Source organism: Phoenix dactylifera, chromosome 16, assembly GCF_009389715.1.
Source record: "Phoenix dactylifera cultivar Barhee BC4 chromosome 16, palm_55x_up_171113_PBpolish2nd_filt_p, whole genome shotgun sequence".
In the NCBI taxonomy this organism is placed as follows: Eukaryota; Viridiplantae; Streptophyta; class Magnoliopsida; order Arecales; family Arecaceae; genus Phoenix; species Phoenix dactylifera.
Window position 1 is genome coordinate 7,101,852 of NC_052407.1, and position 6,000 is coordinate 7,107,851.

Genomic DNA, 6,000 nt, shown 5'->3' on the forward strand with positions numbered 1-6,000 from the left:
TCATTCTACAACTCCCACTATTTTCAGGATGAGGCGACAGTAAAAACGACGACGGGTGCCAGTAAAAACGACGACGGTCGACGGGTGCCATATTGGCAAAAGTGACAGACGATTGGTGCCACACAGGCTGTTGCCACGTAAAAAAGCCGAAATAAAAGAAAAGATCCTTCCAAGAAAAAGCTGGAGAGTGAGGTCTCTTGACAGACTGAAAAAAAAACCCCCAAAACTAAAAAAAATATAATTAAAAATAAAAAAGATGAAAAATAAAAGAAATGCAAAGAACCGTCACGAAAAAATATAACCAATTTTTAGCGGATGTAGCTGGACAGAATAGCTGAAAGGAGAATCTTAAAACAAATAAACCAATTTCACATTCCTAAAAGCACAAAAGCAACTGGTCGCCGAGGCACCAAAAGCAACCGGAATCCGAGGCTGGCGTTTTAAAGCGAACAATCATAGGATTTTCAGCGGACGTAGCTGAAAGGAGAATCTTCAAACAAATAAACCAATTTCACATTCCTAAAAGCACAAAAGCAACAGGGATCCGAGGCTGGCGTTTTAAAGGGAACAATCATAGGAGTAAGTGGAACCAAGCAACCACAATATTATGACCTACGGACACCTGCATAAATTAGAAAATGTCCATGACCGGAACATTTATTCTTCCATATATATCACTTGATTAAAGATACAACACTGCTTTAGTTTTAAATTTGTTAGTTAATACAGTCAAAATATTACTTATATAATTATAATTTACTTCAATAACAGTATATTTAAATATGCTCTAACTTTCTCCCACTAAAAGCACAACTATTTTGATCATGTAAATGTGACACGAATAAATTAGATATCAGCATCAAGTAGAAGCCGAGTGCTCAATTAGACACATAATTTGCATACAATATAAAGGAAATTAATGTGCAGAAATTTATGTTATCCTCGGAACCAGTCCGTGCACTCAACATCATGCACTTGGATTGGCATTTAATACAGAAAGGCTAATTACTCCTGAAGGAAATAAAAAATTGGAATGTGCACTGTTGGCGATACTTCTCCGTTTTAGAGCAAAATTGACACACTATAGATAGGAGTAGTTTTGGTCATTGCGGCTGTAAATGATAGAAACCCATCAAAATCTAAAGTTGGAAAAAGATGACAAAACTTTCAATGCGATCACAGAGAACAAATATAAGAAACACAGAGGTATATATGGTTTTCTCCAAACACCCGTCACCACTCTCACATCTGTACTATGAAATATAGATGGTACTGAAAAGTCCACTTCCTTTATATATCCCACTCCATATCAACTTTTACAGACACACACCATAACATGATAAGTTGATAACCCACTAGCGACCACTGCCGAGAGTGGACGAAATTTAGGAGATATATAAAGGATATTCAGGCCTTCGGTCGAGGCTCAAGGGCACTTTGGCCTCCTTCTCTTGCCAAAGCCAGTGTACTTGTCCCTATAACAAGGGCACTCATCCTTGTTGCCATAAGTCCCCGAAGGCACGCAGTGGCACTCCTCGCAGCACACCCCACAGTACTTGAGGCAGCGGTCCTGAAAGCTCGCCTTGGAGCACCTAACCTTGCACTTGGAATCGCAAAAGGCTAGCACCAGGAAAAAAAAGCACTCTCATCAGTACAACTAAAGAAAAAAATTAAGAGAGAAAAAGGGAATACATCTGAGATTAGTGTGTGTTTATTACGTGAGCCGGCTATGGTGGCTTCAAGATAGGAAGAGGCCAAGAGGATCAGTAAAAGGGCCAAGGTGGTGAAGAGGGGCTTCATGATGCTTGCTAAGGTTGTGAAGACTGCGTATGAAGGAACTTGAGGTGACAAGGAGAAATGGGAGTTTTGGGTGGGTATTTATAGGAGGGGTTTGGCGAGAGACTGGAGTAGGAGAGCGATAACCTGTGGGCTGGCATCTGAAGCGAGATGAAAGAGACGTTCGGGTGGAAGTGTCGAACCGGGGTTCAATTATTACGGTGGTTGCATCGGTTTAACATCACGCGTATATGGCCATGGTACCCGGACCTTGAAAATTATAAAAAACATAAGCTACTCCTCTTTTTTTTGTTTTTTACCCCCCTGTTGAATGATGCTTCGAATTACTCTTGCAGACAAACACGTAAATGATTATTTAATTTTCATTATTATCCATCGCAGTGTCTGCTATGGAAGCCATATTTTTATTATTGTGGGAGCCATATTTTTATGGTATAAATAGGACCATGGTGCGGTAGGTCTTGGTATGGGATTATGGAGTATGGACGGGGAATGCGCTGCGCGCCGAGCGACACCGTGTGGGGTCACGCGTTTGGCCTTTAAACCGCTGCCATTCAATGGCTCTGCGAGAGCGTCCGCCTTGGCTTTTATTACCGCGATGGTAATCCGCCCCCAAACGTTTCTCTGTGGGATGGGTTGCATCCTTCCCGCGAATCCATCGTCGGATCGTCACTGTTTTTGAGATGCGTGCACGTTTTGAGAGATGTGCGGTGGGTGATCCAACGGTGGATACGACACCCTTCCCCTTCCGTTTCTCTATGTACCGCCCTCTGTTCTAGTGCCTTTCCGTTCGCTTTAGCTTCACACAGAGAGAGAGAGAGAGAGAGAGAGAGAGAGAGGCTCAAATGTGCGGTGGGTGATCCAACGGTGGATACGACACCCTTCCCCTTCCGTTTCTCTATGTACCGCCCTCTGTTCTAGTGCCTTTCCGTTCGCTTTAGCTTCAGAGAGAGAGAGAGAGAGAGAGAGAGAGAGAGGGTGGGTTGGGGTTACGGGTGGAGTCGAGTGTGGCATTACAGTCCACAGCCAGCTGGCGTCGCTGGAGAAGCCTGGAAGGATCTGGATGGCACTTCCTCCGAGGGACCTCCACCAGAGCACGACTCGTGCGTGGTGGAGAAAAAGGCTGTGCATGCACGTGGCGGCGTATTCCTGCTGTCCTTTCCACTGGATAGGATGATGCCTGTGGGGTGCACGTGATCGACCATCAACTGATACAAATTAAGGTTCAAAAGTGCACCTCGTCGCCACCGATATTGTAGCAGAGAACGGAGCTTTGATTCCATCAAAATATCTCAAGTTCGAAATACATGAACATCGATTAAATACGGAGACCGAATACTTTCTGCCTGATTTACCCGGTAGAATCACTATTTGGTTATAAATAGGAAGAATATGAGTAAAAAAGCTTCTACCTACACTGAACACTCTCCAGCAGAAGGAGGCCCAGTGAGAATTGCTACACGATGAGATTCTCCTCACCCCCCTCCCCCCTTTGCCAAAAAAAAGAAAAAAGTGTGCCTTATTTTTTACATAAAAAGAAAGCCGACTGTGTTAAACCTTTTTTTTTTGGTACATCGGTTGCTCATACGGTTCTAGCATGAGTATAGCCAACTGCATCACTATCAAGAAGACTACATAAATCAGAAGGAATAAAAGGCTGCTGGGTCCACAAAATATCTCCAGTGCGATGAACAACAAATGAGGCGATCCAATCTATAGCTTGGTTCTTCTGCAACATGCGTCATATATCTCCTAGGAGCAGGTGCTCAACCTTCCTCTGCCCCTCCTCCCGTAAGCACTCAATCAACACTATTGAGTCTTCCTCCAGTATGATGCAGCTAGGGGTGCAAATAAGTCGGATCGGATCGGGTCCTGGGTGACCTCGATCCGACCTGATTTTTTGTTCGGATCATAACTTTGAATCGAGGCCCGACCCGGTTGAAGATCGGATCGGGTCGGGTCCGAGTTGGGTTCAGGTCCGAGTCGGGATGGGTTCAGATTCGAATCGGGTCTATTTTTTTTTGTGCTTTTGGAAAAGAGTTTGGGCAAATCTAATTTGGTCATATCATAATTGTAAGGTGCTGGGTGACCCATGACTTGAAAGACTTGCAATTGACCTCCAGTCAGAACTGACCCATGACTTTCTAACTAAGTCGGCCTACAAGCTAAATTTCATATCACACAATTTTTTGTCTACATGACTGCTTGGACGGAACTTGGCGTCTCCCAGATCCCCTCTCACGAGGACAAATAAAATCCCAGACCTTCCTCCAAAATCCAATTCCATTCTAGAAAGCTGGCACATGACCCAGATTCAGTTCCGTGTTCCCTCACTTCCTCCCTGCAAAAGTTAAAAAAAACAAAAACCAAAAAACAGATGAAAAAAAAAAAAAAAAAACCAGCTACGAGACACAGAGGTGTTAAAAGTGTAATAAATCGAGAGAGAATCGTGACGGACCAATAGTATCACGAACCACATAAAAAAAAAACTCTCTTTTGCTTTTTTTTCTTTTCTCTCTTTTCGAATCGGACCCATTCGGTAAACCCAGATCCGACCCAAAAAATAATTCGGATCCAATTTTAGAACCCGACCCGGACCCGCAGGTCCTAAAATTCGGATCGGATTGGATCTACGCGGGTCGGACCGGGTCGGATCTCGGGTTGACTCGACCCATTTGCAGCCTTAGATGCAACTGGCATCAAGTACATGTCTCGCGTATACGAGCTCCTTCCATGCAGCCCTGAGCTTCGTCCCAAACATTGAATCCTCGAAGAAATGACATCTTTCCGCAGCAAGTAGTCTGAAACAATAGTCTCTAATCACAAATGCCACTCCCGCACTCTCGCCCCCAGAGGGCAGGCTTCCGTCGAAGTTCACCTTAATGTGGCCAGGGGTGGAAGCTCCCAAGAGATAAAAGCAAATCTGGACGATTGTGTTAAACTTTTCGAAAACCATCGGCCAATAATTCCATTTGCATTCTTAGGACAGTTTAGATGAAAAAAAAATATTTTTTAAAAAATAATTGTTAATAATATTATTTTTATTAAAATAATTTTCGTATATTTGGTTCATAAAAAAGTTGATATATTTTAAAATAACTTATATTTGTTTGAGCACTTATATTTTTTGAAAAAAATTACATAAAATATATATTATACTATTAATAAAGAAAAAGAGGTTTTTTATAAATTTTTAACGATTTAAGAGTATTTTAAAAAAAATCTGATTTTAATCAATAAAAAATAACTTTTTTATGCCTATATTTTTATAAAATATAAAAATTTTATTTCTATAAAAATACTATTTTTTATTTTGGAAATTTTAACCAAATAAAAATTATTTTTTATTTTTTCGTTATTTTTACCAGGCGAGACTTTGATAGCTGTCATCTTTTTTGTTTCTCCTTCCGAAGCAGACAAGATTTTGGTAGCTGTCGGCAACTCATAACTCCAACGGTGGAGTGTTTGAACGTCGACCTTGCAGCATGCCGAGAAGCGTGAATCGAAACATGCGACGTCCGCTTGTGACTAGAGATGGGCACTGGGCCGGGCCGCCCACGGCACGGCACGAAGCGGGCCGTGCCTGGCACGGCCCGCAAGCTACAGTGCCGGGCCGTGCTGGGCTAGAGGGTCCTGGCCAGCGGGCCGTGCCAGGCACGGCCCGCTTCGGGCCGGGGCCGGCACGGCCCGGTCTAGGCCCGCGGGCCAAGCACGGCACGGCCCGCGGGCCAGCACGGCACGGCCCATAAGGGCCTGGGCCGGGCTGGCACGCGAGCCTGGCACGGTCCGGGCCTGGGCCCGGCTCGGCCCGATAAAAATTAATGCTTCATAAATTTTTTTAATAAATTAATAAATATTGAACACTAAGAAATCTTGATTTATGAATATAAAGCCACCTTAATGGTGGGGGGTTTGGCATAGACCCCTACCAGTTTATTAATTTAAATCAAAATGGTACATGAAGGGAGGTTTGGACCTTGGTCTGACCTCTAGAATACAATAAAAAACTAAGAAAGGGCCGAGGTTTGGACCTTGGTCTGACCTCCAGAATACAATAAAAATGTACAATTATAAAAAATTAAGAAATCTTACTAATCATCAGTGATTCAGTGAATCAGTATTCACTCTTCAGTCTTCAGTCTTCAGTCTTCAGTCTTCAGTAGTGTTTGTATCATCATCATCAGAGGATGTTGTATTATGTCC

General features: G+C 43.1%; 1 long non-coding RNA gene across 1 annotated transcript; it reads right to left on the bottom strand.

Annotated features, from left to right (window-relative positions):
• Positions 1 to 1,145: 1,145 nt before the first annotated feature.
• Positions 1,146 to 1,951, bottom strand: LOC103698124. The gene is made up of 2 exons (XR_001878981.3): positions 1,719 to 1,951; positions 1,146 to 1,620 (listed from the first exon to the last, which is right to left on the bottom strand). It is a non-coding gene; the product is annotated as an uncharacterized LOC103698124 (long non-coding RNA).
• Between the last annotated feature and the right edge of the window lie 4,049 nt (positions 1,952 to 6,000).